The sequence below is a fragment of the Octopus bimaculoides genome, chromosome 3 (assembly GCF_046866305.1).
Source record: "Octopus bimaculoides isolate indiv1 chromosome 3, ASM4686630v1, whole genome shotgun sequence".
NCBI lineage: Eukaryota > Metazoa > Mollusca > Cephalopoda > Octopoda > Octopodidae > Octopus > Octopus bimaculoides.
The window spans coordinates 37,297,170-37,314,262 of NC_142930.1; the positions used below are offsets into that span (position 1 = coordinate 37,297,170).

Consider the following 17,093-nt stretch of genomic DNA (forward strand, 5'->3'; position numbering starts at 1 on the left):
GAGAAAGGAAAGAGAAAGAGAAAGAGATAGAGTAGCGTCGGAGGATAAGTTTACGAAAACTACTTACAATCATGTAAAAACAATCATGTAAAAACAAAAGTAAATGAGTATATGCATATATACGTACAGGTATGTGCATACCGACATCCACCTGTATGTATAGGTGCATATCTGGGTACAGGACATTGCAAACAAACGTAGACGAGAACACACGAGCCACATAGAGAACATTCTACTTCATCAGCTACCCACGTTTTAACACCGGCGTTTCGACGAGCTTCGGGCAGGACGCATCGTTAAAACGGCTCGTCCCATGGATCGCAGATTAAATCTGTATACGCAAATTAAATCTAGCCATGGAGGAATGTAGTGGCGGACAAAAAACAAGACAGGAAAACAAACAGAAAAGGCTTTACGGCCAGACGAGAAAAATTATGTGTGTATGAACGCGATGAGGCACGGAACTGAGAGAGACAAAGTGGTGGCGTGCGTTACTTGGCGAAAGCCAAGGAAGGAAAGGATTATTGACCGGAAGCATGTGACCATGCCGGTGTAAAGGGAAGAGAGAGAGAGTGGTAGAGGGAGAAAGAGAGGGAGGAAGTAGAAGAATAGGTGAGCAACGAGAGGAAAAGAGAGAGAGAGGAAATACGAGGGGGAAAAGGAGATACGTAGTAGTAACAGAGGAAGAACAAGAGGGGTAAGGCGAGATACGTAGTAGTACAGAGGAAGAACGAGGGGGGGGGGAGAAAGGAAAGAGAAAGAGAAAGAGATAGAGTAGCGTCGGAGGATAAGTTTACGAAAACTACTTACAATTTTTGTGAGACGCTATATATATATATACGGCGGGTTTCTTTCAGTTTCCGTCTACCAAGTCCACTCACAAGGCTTTGGTTAGCCTGAGACTATAGTAGAAGACACTTGTCCAAGGTGTCGTACAGTGGGACTGAATCCGAAATCATGTGATTGGGGAGCAAGCTTCTTACCATACAGCCACGACTGCGCCCATCTACAGAAAAACAAACAAAACAAAACACGTAGACATAAGGGCACAAAAAAGCGGTATTTATGGGGCTGCTCCACGTTTCGGTCTAATGCCTCTCAAATTACAACTTACCGTCTTATAAAATAGAAGACCAAGTTGGATATTCCTGAATGCAAAATTCTTAAAAAATCTAACGTGAGTCACTTTATGTATTAATTCGTTCAGTTTATCAAACTACCTTCTTGTTGATATTGTATAGTCTACGGCAATCTTGACTGTGCAGACCTGTCTGGTATCTAACATTTACACCGTTATAAATATCGTGTTTATGATTTAGGATGAAAAATTAAACTTCTTTCCTTTTTATTTTTAGTTTATCTAATTATGGCTAATCAGAGGGCCAGAAACACTCCATGATCCCTCTTCAGGGTCTTTGTGATAGGTAGGATGAAAGAAAAAAGTTGTTATCGTGTTGACGATTTGGCCTGTTAAATTGCAGCCATCGGCGAGCTGGTGGTGTTTAAAGTAATTGATTGTATCAGAGTTTCTCAGCCATTTTATTTTTTCACCGGTGGGCTCCTTTGATTCATATTCTACTTAGATGGACCCTCCTAACCGCTTGATGGCTTAAAAATCTCATTATATACTCTCCTCTTTTAATTGTTTCAGTCATGCTGGGGCACCGCCTTTAGTCGAACAAATCGACCCCAGGACTCATTCTTTGGAAGCCTAGTACTTATTCTATCGGTCTCTTTTGCCGAACCGCTAAATTGCGGGGACATAAACACACCAGCATCGGTTGTCAAGCGATGTTGGGGGGACAAACACAGACACACACACATATATATACATATACACATATATACGACGGGCTTCTTTCAGTTTCCGTCTACTAAATCCACTCACAAGGCTTTGGTCGGCCCGAGGCTATAGTAGAAGACACTTACCCAAGGTGCCACGCAGTGGGACTGAGCCCGGAACCATGTGGTTGGTAAGCAAGCTACTTACCACACAGCCACTCCTACGCCTATATCTATATATCTATAATCTATATATATATATCTATATATATCAATATATCTTTAAAAATCATATGTAGTGCTCCAAGAGTCATAGGGACCCCAGTTAGGAATCACAGGATTACGTTTTACCATCTGTGAACATAAGTCCTACCAAAAAGACTACCACAAGATTTCAAAGATACTGGATCAAATAAGCTGCATAGGAATTACTAAGTAAACTATTTAATCAATTGTAATCGGTTTTGCTTCACTTCTATAGGCTTCGTACCGATACAGTTTGAGTTACGACTAAATAAATACATGGATTCATATCTAAGAGGTTTTAAAATCTGGTTGTGGAATTAGGTGCACGGGAGCATTGAACACTTCTCCGTCATCATCATCATCATCATCATCATCATCATCATTAGCAGCAGCAGTATGTGTTAACTTTTTTCCATACTTGCATTGATCAGACGGAATTCGTTGCGGTAAACATTCTACTGCACGATAATCGCCAACACTTACTTATTTTCAAGCGAAGTAATACTTTTTCATGGCCAGACGTGTATCCACTGAATATTGGAAACGAACTTCTTAACTATATAGTAATTGCTTGCGTTTCAGCAGAAATAATAAGACACACACACACACACACACGCACGCACATTATTCTATATATTTATATGTAACTGTTTCTCTCTCTCTCTTTCTTTCTCTCTCTCTCTCTCCATCCTCTCTCTCCCCCCCCTCTCTCTCTCTCTCTCTCTATATATATATATATATAGTGTACGGCTTAATATATGATTTATAAAACCGAGATGTTTTTGTCCGGGACTGATCTGGTTGAACTCGCACATGTTTTACGCAGGTTCCACCGTGCTTCGCAAAACAAACATTCATTTCTTAAGTAAAGCATTCGAAATTATATTGACTGTTAATTCAAGCAGTTGCAGCAGAGATGGCTCACAGCTGTATGCCTACATCAAGCAGATGCTGAAATCTATTTTGTTTTTATCAAATCTTCGTAGAGTCACCCAATGAATCTTTTCTTCTTGGTGTCTCACTTTCTGCCGATGATTTCTTTGCTAGCTATCGCTTCGTGTGTATTTTCTTTAAAATAGTTTCCATTTCTTTTCTTTGTTTTTATTTTCCCTTTGTTTTGACGTCTGTTGATTTTTTTTGTTTGTTTTTATTCTTATTGCTGGCGTCTTTGTTGTTGTTATTTTTAATTTATCTCTCCTAAAAACAGAGGTCGTACCCGTTACCACCAGCGAAGACACTGTTGTTGGTTCGAGTCTTCATAAAGAAACGTTTTAACTTGCTTTAAGCCACATGGGTGGCTCTAAATATGCTTCAGAATTGCGTAAGGTCGCCGCATCCAGATGATATTCAAAAAAACATATGTGTTATTATATGATTTACATAAATATAGCATTGCTATGTTTTGGAAACTGGCACTCACATACATGTACGTGCCCGTATTTGTATATGTGTGTGTATTCATGTGTATCTGTGTGTAGGTGTGTAAGTAAGTGAGTGTGTCAGTGAGTATGTGTGTGTGTGTGTGCATACAAACACACCCGCCACCCACCCACGCATGCATGCACTCAGAGACAGGCATATACACATGTGCTGAAGCATCCGAACTTGTGTGCGTGTGTATATACATATGTAGCAAGTGAGAGAGAGAAAGAGAGAAAGAGAGACAGAGAGAAAGAGAAAGAAAGAGAAAAAGAGTGGGGGATATAGTGTGTTTGCGGATAAATACATACAGGTGTCTGTAAACTCAACATTTTTTAAAATATAGACAAATTCACAGTTTGGTTAAAGAAAAGAGTGGAAAAAAAGTAGGGGAAAAGCTCCAGGGAGAATGGGGCGAAAATGAAAGAAGTATTAGACATAAAGCAATGCAAACTTTCGTACATGCATGCATTCATACATATATCTATATTGTCTGGTTTGGGACTTTCAGAATTTTGATGGAGTCGTAGGGCCCTGTTGTTATGTACACTGTGTTTTGATAAGAGAATAAAAATCTATGAAAAACAATACTTTTTAAAATTCAGTAACGTTCTTCTTTTGACACGTGTAGTCAGTCATCATGGTTATATATATATATATATATATATATATATATATATATATATATATATATATATATATATATATATATGTATGCACATATATGTATGTATATCTATATGTATATCTATATGTATATATGTGTGTGTTTATATATATGTGTATATGTATATATATATATATATATATATATATATATATATATATATATATATATATATATATATATATATATATATATATATATACACACACATATTATGATTGACCGTTGACTGAACACTATTCAATTTTTTTTCTCCGTGTTTTTCTCCTTGTCTCCGTATTCTTTCTGTTGAAGAGCGTAGCTCGAAACGTCAAAGACTTTCCGTATTCCCGAGCGTCATACTAATATATCCTTTTGTTATTTACACCACCTGTCCTCGTGTGTTGTTATTATTTGTATATTCTCCTACATATATATATACATATATATACATACATGCATACATACATACATACATACATACATGCATACATGCATACATGCATACACATATGCATAGGTGGAATGTCCCAGGGAAGACCTCAACAACAAGTAAGCACAACAGACATGATGTAATAATTTAGGATAGAAGAGAAACCGTTTACAGATGTGGACACTAGCCGCCCAGCGGATGTTAACGTTAAGCTGAAGGTCAGTGAAAAAGAGAATACCTACGCTAAACTATTGAGAAATCTGTGGTTACTCTATCGAGATTACAAGTTCCGGTTCATACCTGTAATTATTAGGACCCTGGGATATGGAACACACTGCATAAATACTAATCTTGAGAAATTAGGCTTCTCAAAACCAGAAAGGAGAAAGCTAATTCGAAGACTACAGATCCAATCTATTACTGAAACTAAGAATCGGTAAAACTTGCCAGAAGTTTATCATTTAAATATATATGAGCATATCTAGATATTCAAGTATACATACATAAAGCAAAACATACAAATCTGTACATGTACATACATACATACATACATACATACAAACGAACAAAAATTGTTGATGTTGAAATTCCAATGAAGGTGCCTTGAATCTAGGTTAGAAACCGGCTCTTTCTCTATTGGCAAGAAATCTTGAAATAAAACTGAACAATGACATACATAGATATATGCATGCACGCGCGTATGTATCCACACAGTAGGTGCCTTAATGCAGGTTGCCTTCGCAGGTCTCGGTCTCGTGTTTGATCCTATCGCACGGTATCTTTAGCAAATGTCACTGTTGAGTGAAAATGAGTTGATGGTAACTGTATCGAAGCCTGTCGGGACGATTGTTCCTGTAACTCAAAAGGATTAAACCCTGTGGTACACCATGTTATTAATATTCTGTCTAGCAATCACATTAACATTACACGTGTCTAGAATACTTAGCTATTTACACGTTAATTCAACGAGCATGTAATGCAGTTGATAGAACAAGTAAATCCGCTTTTTTGAGCGACGAAGATCCATCAGACACGTCATATATGTGTGTTGTATAATTAACAGATCCCTTACTTGAACCCTTAAAATTAATATCTTTCGTATGCTACTGCGACATTGTCACATTTGAAATGCGCACACATGCACACTTACTCTAACACACGCATATACACTCACATACACACACGCCTACTTTTACACCTTTTCACAGGGTCCTTACACCGGTTAAATACTTTGGCTGTCATAATGTCTACCATTATTAATATAGTCCTTTGCTCTCTTTTTCTTTGTCGCCCTTTCTTATTCTCTTTCCTTTCTCTCTCGCTTCTTTTCTCTTCCCCCACTCCTTCCCCCGTGTCCCCCTTTCTCAACTTCACTAATTTTTAAATAACTGTTTCTCATGTAGACATGAATCGCTATGTTTTTGTTTATTCCAGATGTGAGAAATGATGCTTTGACGTTCATGCCTCTCACATAAAAATGACACAATCATTCCACTTTACCTCAACATTTCGAATTCGATTAAAATTCTCATAATTTCTCGTTGGTTTTGACAGTTTTTAGACATTTATTCAAAGGCAAGGTCAGCTAGCTGACCTTTATAACAAAGCAAGGTCAACATACTGACCTTTATCAAATCAAGGTCAAACTGTTAACCTTTTCTGTTATGCAACATACATACGTTAGCAGAAATATGCTAGGAACTTAGGACTTGTGATGTTGAAAATCCTTTTAGCATTTCAGAGAATCAGGGCTAAGAAATAATTTTTCAAGCTTTTGTTTTTATTGCCGTTGTATAGTTTTTTAACTCCAAATCAGCCAATATACAAGTAGGCCTACAACTAAACTGCTCAAGCCATGACTATGACGTCTATTTAATAACAATAGTGCACCTTGCTTTGGGTCTTATCATGCTGAATGCACTGGTTCTCGTCCGATCACCGAAGTTAAGCCACGTCGAGCCTAGTGAGTAATTACATGGGTGATAGGTTGGGAAGCCTAAGGTGCAGGGAGTATCTCAATTTTTAAAAAGGCACAGAGCTGGCACAGCTGTTACTACGCCGGGCAAAAATTTAGCGGTATTTCGTCTGTTTTTACGCTACGATTTTAAATTCTGTTCAGTCGACTTTGCCTTTCAACCTTTCGAAGTCGATAAAATAAGTATCATTTGATTATTGGGGTCGATATAATTGACTTGCACGTTCCTTGCAATTGCTTGTCTTGTACCAAAATTTGAAAAACAATAATACTTGTTGTCTCTTTCTTTATAACAGTAGGATATAACTTGATGGAGTTTTGATTGTTAATTCTGGCACACAGTGTGGCCATATAGGTCAGCAGGTTCTCACTCGTTGGGTCACCATATTAAGAATATATACACAGACACGTGTGTGTGTGTGTGTGTGTGTGTGTATAGAGAGGAGTTAGAGAGTGTGCCGAGTTGAAAATAAAGAATAAATCCTTACAAGAAAAGTGGTTCCTCTAAGGTTGGGATATTTGCAATTTCTCCCAGATTCCTGTGGTAAGTGAAAGGATGAGGGTGGTGAAAAAATAGTGCTATACAGTGTCGGTCCAAATAAAGATCCACTACGCTCCCTAGCAGCATCATTGCTGCGTTGGACGAAAGTCCCCACTCAGCATGTGATGAAAGGAGTGTTCTACAGTCCGCATCTGTGTAAGTGCGTACGTGTTTGAGTGTGTGCGTGTGTATGTATGTGTGTGCGTTAGTGCATGGGTGAGTGAATGTGTGCGTGTATGCGTGTATTACATAGACTCGCATACATGTAACAACACGCACACACACACACACACACACACACACACACACACACACACACACACTAGCGCACGTGAATATTCACAAACACACACACACACAAATACATACTTCATAACTTTGATCATTTTCATAAATGACCTAAAAATATCAAAAATATTTGATGATGAAAATGCTGATGATATATATATATATATATATATATATATATATATATATATATATATATGATAGATATACATATATATATATATATGTGTATATATATATATATATATATATATATATACATATATATATATATATATATATATATATATATATATATATATATATATATATATATATATATATATATATATATATATATATGTACATATACATATATGTATATATATGTACATATACATATATGTATATATATATACTGACATTCTTGACATGTCGATCAAGGTAACCCAATTTTCATTTATTCGATGTTACTCGCCAGCTTTTTTTTTTGCTGACATTTTAACATTTATTTTCTTTATTTTTATTTTTCATTTTCTCTTCGACATTCTTTTTTTTTTCCACAAGAAGAAAAAAAATAGAAAAAGAAGATATATGTTTAGCTAAAAAGAAAAATGAATAAAGAACAAAAGAGAATTAATATGGTGCCTTTCAATGTTGACAGTTACCAATTTATTGAAAAAACAAATAATTTCTCTTACACGATATAAATCTATTCTTTAAATACCCTATTCATGTCACTACATTACACGATATGTCTGCTTCCCACCCTCTTTTACTTGGTACACTGTCTTTCGGACAATTCTTGTCAACGTGTTATGCAAGTTTGACCAAGTCAAAACAATCTGAGCGTACGTACAAAGTACAAACATCAACACGCATGTTGATGCACTCGCTTGTGCCTGTGTGTAAATGTGCACATGTATGTGTGTGTGTGTGTGTGCGTGTGTGTGTGTGTGTGTGCGAGCGCGCGCGCACTATTAAATAGAGTTTTAAAAGCGATGACAAGGGTTGTTGACCATGTTTAAGTTGAGGTGTATAGATTCTTTGGCGCCACCATTCAGAAAACATAAGACGTGCTATTATAAGAGGAGAGTTTTCATCTCTTCTCTAAACTATTATCATTCCTGACTCCGTCCAACATACGTTTATTGGTGACATGTCGTAAACACACACTGGAACCATTTCAAGCAAAGAAAGCGCCTCTATATGGTTGCTAGAAATAACAGCCAATTATCACTCGTATTACACTTTACTACTGAAATAAAGAAGCAAACAACGTAGTCTCTGGTATATGCAAAAATACGGAATAGTTATGGCTGATACGTCTTTAAACTTAGATCTGCTCGATCAAGGTTGATTTGTAGCTATCTAACTACAACTACAACTTCCACCGTTTTTAAATTTAGCTATAATATTTTGCTGAGTTAGCAACAGGGATCCGTTATCTCACCCACTCCTTTTAGTCTGTACTCGCATGATTTTCCCGCATACACTCAAAGCGACCCCATGCGCAGATAGCATCACACTCCTTTTTTCCACCGTTCTCATCACACAACGGTCCAGCTTTTCCATCCGTAATTAAACCACGTATAAATTTGGCTCAACACGCACACACACACACACACACACACACACACACACACACACACACACACACACACACACACAAGACTTAAAGTAACATCTTACAAGTTAGGTCAGATCAAGTATGGGGACATGTGCCGTTGCAGCGCGTCGCTGCATCCACCATTCGTCTGTATCTGCACAGGTCGTCCCGGACAACTCACCGAGCTGTGTCCCAGTCAGTTCCCATCTTCGCGAAATACTTCCTCATTCGCCTTGATTATAAGGCACGTGACCGATCAACACGAGCTGTCACCCCAGCTGGATCCCCAGAGAAGAGAACTAGGTATGCAGGATCATAGTCGGAAAATCGAATAACATAACCAAACCAGTCTAAGCTAACGCTCCCGAATCATACAAGTAACAGGACGCATCCTCGTTTCTTATACTTTACATGTTCACTCTTTTTTTAACGAGCAATACCAGATATGAGATATGGAATACAACAAGCCGTCATACTTAGCCACATAGATTTACTTCACGCAGAGGCGCGCCTGCATACGCATACTGAGGATAAAAACACATTGTAAAAAAAATAAAAGCACTCAAACATTTTAAAAACAACCACTTGTAACTCATTTAATCAACAGAATGAAACAACAGTAAAGCTGTACAAGCAATACATTCGATCCATTGTGAACTATATCACTGTTGCCTGGGTCCCAATCTCTCAACAACAAATCTCAATATACTACAGGCCACACTTAACAGCACGCTACACTTCCTAAAACAATGTCTACCACTCAAACCAGATAGTGAAGGCTCACGTCCAAATGGTTAGGATACTGCGCTTACGACCGTAGGACCATGGTTTCGATTCCGGGACCAGGCAGTGCGTTGTGTTCTTCAGTTCAGTTCACTCATCTGTGAATGTGTAACCTTGTCCCGTCCAAAGGGTTATGTTGTGATCTCGGTCGTTCTTACGCCATGGAAACCAAGTAACCGGGCTTATATGTCCTACGACTCGAGTCAGTAACAACAATGTGTTAACCGATAGAAGCTGAATAATAAATAAATAAAAGCAACCACATAAAATATTCAGTCAGATATTTTTCTGCTGCATCAATAATTTCATTAATCCATTTGCATGGATACACGCCAGTAGCAGGTGAGAATGAGCAGCAACTATCGCATAATGAATGATTCCACCTTGACCGCCTCCTCTGTGGCTGCCTTAGAGTCTACTGGCAAATATTTTCATTATTTGAAGTAAGTTAGTCTGAAGATTCTCAGCCGGAGATGAAATACCTGCTCACAATGTAATCAAATACATATGTGTATTAATATATTTGTAATCTAAGCCGGCGAGCTGGCAGAAACGGTAGCACGTCGCGCGAATTGCTTAGCGGTTTTTCGTTTGTCCTTATGTTTTGAGTTCAAATTCCTCCGAGGTCGACTTTGTCTTTTATCCTTTCTAGGTCGATAAAGTAAGTATCAGTTGCGTTCTGGGGTCGATCTAATCGACTGGTCTCCTCCCCTAAAATTTCGGGCCTTGTACCTAGAGTAGAAAAGAATATATTTGTAACTAAAAAGTCGGTGAGCTGGCAGACTAGTTAGCACACCGGGCGAAATGCTTGGCGGCATTTCGTCCGTCTTTTCGTTCTGAGTTCAAATTCCACCGAGATCGATTTTACTTTTCATGCTTTCGAGGCTCATAAAATAAATACCTGTTGAGGACTGGGGTTGATGTAATCGACTGACTCCCTCCCGAAAATTGCTGGCCGTGTGCCCAAATTTAAAACCATTATGTATAAGTGTGACTATAGGAATATATGTGCAGTTGTTGCGAAATATAACATATATATGAAATATGTGCTGATGTTATAAAATGTAGATATACATACATAAGCAGACCAGTTCATAACAGACTGAGATAGTCTGACCAAATTTATTATTTATTAAGCCTTTCATGTCTTCGTCTTTCATATTCATTTACTTTTTATTTAACTTCGCTTCTCGTTCTCATTCCTTTCTTCGTCCCTTCTTTCTCTTCCTCTCTATTTCTTCCCCCTCTCTCCTTCCCTCTCTCATGCTTCACTTCTGTTTCTCTCTCTGCCTTTCTTACACCACATCTACCTCCAGTTTTACTTCTCTATAGCTTTTCTCCAACCAACTGTATCACAGTCTTGCTGTGTACCGCATTTATTTTTACCCCACCCCTTCTCTCTTTCGCTCTCTTACCTATGTACCATTTCTCGTTTTATTCCCCTTCTTCTACTTACTCTTTCTTCTCTTCTCCATTATTTCTCTCTCTCTCTCTCTCTCTCTCTCTCCCTCTCTCTCCCTCTTTCTCTCTCTCTCTTCTGCTCCTTTCGTTTCTACTCTCAATGGCAACAATAAAGCCACCTCCTTTATCTTAATCCAGCTTAAATCTCTGTGTAGAGACCCTGATACACAACAAAACCTCAACGCCCACCCTCACCACACATACACTCTCCCTCCCTTCTAACTGACAAATGATTATCACAAATGTATATCTACAGGTGAGCACTAACACAGAAGGGGGTAAACTATTCGTAGAGGAGGGAGATAGGCTGGTTGGGGGCAGAGAATGTGAAGTTGGGTGTGATGAATTACAATTAACATCACCATCAACATTATTATTGTCACCGTTCTCGTCGTCGTCGTCGTCGTCTGGATCATCAACATCTTGATCATCATCATCATCGAAATCAGAATTGTTAATAATATTCTTTTTACTGATTTCACTGGTCGGAACACGGCCATACTGGAACACTACAATTACAGGTTATTCATCAAACACATCGACTTCAGTGTTCGTTTCAGTTTGGTATTTATTTTATCAATCTCTGATTATGAAGCTGCAAAGTTATGATTGATATAAAAGAACGCAATATAATTTACTAGTTTTCCACTGGTAACCATAAACACACACACATGCACAATCACATTCTGAAACATTCGAATATACGCATATAAAAGCTTGCAATTTGAGAAAATTCGAATTATCCATCAAATGAAGAAACGTAATCTTCGAAAACTGCGGGATGTTTAAGTTCTATACGGTAAAATACGCCGAGGTGATCTCATCTGTAATGTCTGCGGTAATATCAGACTATCAAAAGCCAGTCTTGTCACCCATGAAACATTAGAGGTTAGGAGACCAACATGAGGTACATATATATGCATAAAGTTCTAACAAGCCAAGCCAAGCTACGTTTTACGTTAAAACGTGCGCTAATCTACTGCCAGGTTCAAAATTCACCAAAGTATGTATTGAGGAAGTCCTTAACCAAATGCTACATTCGATCTTCAGTCAATAGCATAGCCTTTTATTAGAATAAAGCGCAAAAACAAAGCGGGGATGGACATATTTTCTGCGATAGACATTATACCAGTTTTCAGGCCCGTAAAATCCTTTGGTTTAATGCCCATTCAGATTCAGTATAATTGCACATATCGCTAAACACATTTCTTAATAGAAATGTCATAAAAGTCTTAATAGAAATAGTTTTGGGCGCCGGCATGACTGTACGATTAAGAAGTTCACCCCTTTAGGTTCAGTTCTACTGCATGGCACCTTGAACAATTGATTTCTACTATAGCCCATCCCGACCAAACCATCGTTACTTGATTAAGTAGACGGAGACTAAAAATAGCTTGTCATATGTGTGTATGTTTGTACTTTCTTGTCTTGACATCGCTTAATAAATTGCAAACAAGTATCAACGTCATACAAGTAGCGTCTCCCATTTTCAATCTTCTGTGGAAAATATGTCCCGTCTTTGGAAATTATTGCTTTGCTTGCAAACATACAAGGACTGGTAACATCCGAGCATCCGGCGTAGAAAGCTTGCCTCTACGAATTCCGTCAGACACTGCAAACACGAAAAAGTGGACGTCAAAATCTTGGTGGTGTTGATGATGATGATGCTGGCGACAACGACGACGACAATTATGGTGATGATGACGATTGTTAAATTTAGTTTCGGGTGTACACTTAATTCTGTAATAGAAGTACATATCAAATGTTAAAATTTTAAGCAACCATCTTAATTTTGTAGTCTCTAATTACGTAACAATCTTGAAGTCGTAAATTGTCCAGTTAATCAATTCATGCTTTTCGTAAGCGGGGGTTACTGTGCAAACATATTTGCTGATATTTTTTCCAATGATTTTTATTGTAGTAACTGAAAATACATATAAAGGATATTTCAATCAACATTTGTTTAAAAATTCCAGGGAGATCATGGGACTCTAGTTTATCAAAATACAAATGGTACTTAAAAATAATAATTTTAAGGGCTATAAAATTTCCGGGAATATATTACATGTCAATCCTTATAAACAAGGTGACAATACATGTAATCTTAGTCTCTCAGATAAACTTAATATGTAATTCTATAAAGACTCCATCTTGAACAATTGTTTTTTATTCTTTGTCTGAAAGCAAAATATTCAATAAATATCTTTTGATTAACTTTTGATAGAAAATGAATACTTGCGGAACACAATTATCCATGCTACAAGAATCAAAATATTTAAAGTATATTGGAGTGCATTACTTTTTATCGAAAATTTATAAAATATTACATTTATTACATATATCAAATAGATCTGTTTATTTAATATGTTTATTTCAACAGTATTCGTAACATATATATACATGTAAAGTTGTTTAATTTATAAAATTAAACTAATTACTCGAAAATCTGTAAAGCGTGAAATTAATACTAATAGTTGCAATAATTTCTGCTGAAATATTGTTTCTATAGCTTTAAGTACATACATACATACATGCATACATACACACATATATGAGTGTGTGTGCGTGTATGTATGTATACACACACACACTCATACAACACATGTATATTATCGTTTTATCTTTTACTTATTTCAACCATTAAACTATGGCCATGCTGGGGTACCACCTTGATGAATTTTTAATCGAATGAATCGATCCCCAGTACTGTTTTACTCTTGGTATTTATTCTGTCGGTCACTTTTGACGAAACGCTAGATTATGGGGAAAAAACTGGTTGTCAAGCGGTGGTGGGTGGCACACAAATATACACACACACGCACACATACAATGAGCTTCTTTCAGTTTCCGTCTAACAAATTCGATCACAAGGCCTTGGTGGTTCCAGGACTATAACAGAAGACACTTGCCAAGGTGCCATGTGAGACTGAACCCGGAACCATGTGGTTGGGAAGCAAGCTTAAACTATTAATTGTTTAATGCTGTAGAAACAATAATTCGGCAGATTTATTTATCATGCTTTGTGTCTTCAAGCATTGACACAAGGCATGATATATATAAATCTGCCGAATTATTGTTTCCACAGCTTTAAGCTATAAGCAACTCATATTTAAATACTGTGTATAGTTAGTGAACGATATTTTTCTCTCTCTGGAAGGAGTATTGCTTTCGTTGATCCTAGTAATAATAGAACAGTAAACTATATATGCATACACATATGCAAATGGAATATGAAAACAAAAGCAGCAAAAGTCAAAAGGACATACACTGTGAATGTATTAGGTTGACGCTCAGTTTAAGATAGAAAAAACAGTGGGCGTGTGACGTCTCAAGCGTTGGTTCTTCGTCAGAAAGGCTCGGAGAGAAGGAAAAGAATTGTCCAAGAAAACACGTGTATGGTTACATAGCTGAAGCGACCGATATGTGTATATATGTATATATAATACTTATATGTATATTTCTGAGTATGTGTCAGAAGCATACTATTTCCGAATAAGATATATGACTGGGCTACGGGACATACGACATGTTTTTCTGGACAGGGTGGTGCTGAAAAAAGTCCTACCAGACAGTCGCTTCATTAGCCAAAATTGAACGAAAAAATATTAAGTACAAGGCATAGTCAAATTACACAGGACTAAATGACGGAAGTTGATCCGAAGATTTACGTAAAATTTCAGGCACATACCACCCAGATTTTGTTGAAGCTATATATCATCATGCTTTCCTTTTCAATGTCTCGATATTTCATTGTATCTAAGACAGGTCGTTTAAGCTGTTGAATATCGAGTGAATATAGACCTACTTATTATTCTCCATGTATAAAATGCATATAGTTGTATACATATACATAATAAACATTTATCACACGGGTATCCAGTGATATCCAAATAAATATTACTATCACTCGACACGAAATGCGTTTCTGCAAAGAAATTGGTTTTGAACAAATATTTTTTTGAGCTGTATTACATTAGTTTAACAAAGCACCAAGTTACCTACAGCAGAAGTGATTTATGTATGCATTTTGACGATATAACTCTTTCTTATCTCTTTCTCAGTCTGTGTGTGTGTGTCTATGCAAAATGTATATGTGCATATGTGTATATTTATGTAAGTATGTATATATATATATATATATATATATATATATATATATATATATATATAAACAATATATGAGTATATGCATATATATGTACATGTATGTATATACGTTCATCCACATTTACATATAGATACATAACTGGGTACATGACGTGGCAAAAGAACAAGGACAAAAATGGTAAACAAGGTGCAACAAACATGCAGGCCACATAGAAACATCCCCTTCATCAGCTGCCACCATTAAAACTCCGGCGTTTCGAAGAATTAAGGCAGTACGCATCGTTAAAATGGTTCTTCCCACGAACACAAATTAAATTGTTTTTGTGGAGGGTAGTGCACACACACATATCTATACATATATAGATACATACATGCATATACAGACGCACACATATATTCTCTCTCTCTCTATATATATATATCTCCCCCCTCTCTCTCTCTCTAATATACAGTAATCCTTCGACTATCGCGGGTGTTACGATCCCAAACTCCCCGCGATAGGTGAAAATCCGCGAAGTAGGACAACGCTTTACTTTATATTTTTGATATTATTTATCATAATTTGTATATATTTATTTTATCATAAATGCAAAACAACACCACGGAGGAGTCGACGTAATCTTAAATAATATACCGCGATAGGTGAACCGCGACATGGTGAGGGATTATTGTACATACATACATACATACATACATACGTAAAAAAAAAAAAAAAACAATAACAAAAAAAACCAACAAAGTGAGGACGTGTTACGGATAGTGTTATTAGACGCTCGGGAAAGGAAAGAGAGCGAGTATGACGTTTCGGGCGGAGCCCTTCGTCGGAAAGACGGAAAGTTCAAAGAATGGAAAAACGGAGGAAGAAAAAATCGGCACCGATGCCCACGAGGTTACGTTGTGGAAGGACCGGAAGAGGAGGTGGTATATATATATAATGGAAATAGAGTAGTTGGCTTTCACCAATTCCCTTTGAATAAAGTTTGAATATCATATGATTGGAGTGTCTTGTCTAAGGTAGCGTGCAGTGGCACAAAACCCGGAATCAGGTGGTTGCGAAGCCGTCATATTAGCCACGCAGCTATGTCTGCTGTAAAATATTACTATTTGCTTTCAGAGTATTTCCGCGTTAAGTCGTTAACAACCCAGATTAGCATTGCTATTCAATGTGGCACGATACGGCATTAGTGAAACATTCCCTATTATTACATCGGTGTCTTTATATAACAGCCCAGACCCACCTCGTCACCTCTCCCTTACAACGTCACAACACAATATCATTAAGCACACGTGATGACACATAGAAACTATACATATAAACATGTATACGTGTGCGTGCTTGTGCGTCTATCTATCTCTCTATCTATCTATCTCTCTATCTATCTATCTATCTACACAAACACACACACATGCATTTATTATGAAATTTATTATTATTATTTGAAAAAGTGTTCACAAACTGTAACTGTAACTCAGAGTTTTATTGTTGCTGTTCGTCAGTGATCACACATGTCCGACGAAAAGTATCGTGAAACTCTATGTAATAGTTTGTGAAGATTTTTTTTCAGCTAAAAGCATATTACTCTACTTTCGAAATTCGAATACTAATTTGTTTCACCTTGTTTTGCATTTATGTGCTTACTCGTACACACACACACACACACACACACACACACACACACACAAACACACACACACACACACACACAAACACACACACACACACACACACACACATACACACACAATTATAACAATTAGAAGAGTTTGGAAGATATTTGGTATCCTTTATTCACTATTACATATGTTACATTTACTAATAGGAGT

The 17,093-nt window shown here is 37.1% G+C and overlaps 1 protein-coding gene and 1 long non-coding RNA gene across 3 annotated transcripts in view; one reads left to right on the forward strand and one right to left on the reverse strand.

Annotated features, from left to right (window-relative positions):
* LOC149136504 (uncharacterized) overlaps positions 1 to 17,093 on the reverse strand; it is a 119,926-nt gene that overhangs the window by 43,664 nt on the left and 59,169 nt on the right. For both annotated transcript variants that reach the window (XR_016241011.1, XR_016241010.1), the window contains exon 2: positions 811 to 1,006. This is a non-coding gene — a long non-coding RNA (uncharacterized LOC149136504). The remainder of the gene's footprint in view (positions 1 to 810; positions 1,007 to 17,093) is intronic.
* LOC106874079 (stAR-related lipid transfer protein 5) overlaps positions 1 to 17,093 on the forward strand; it is a 201,980-nt gene that overhangs the window by 12,785 nt on the left and 172,102 nt on the right. The gene's annotated exons all lie outside the window — the stretch shown is intronic.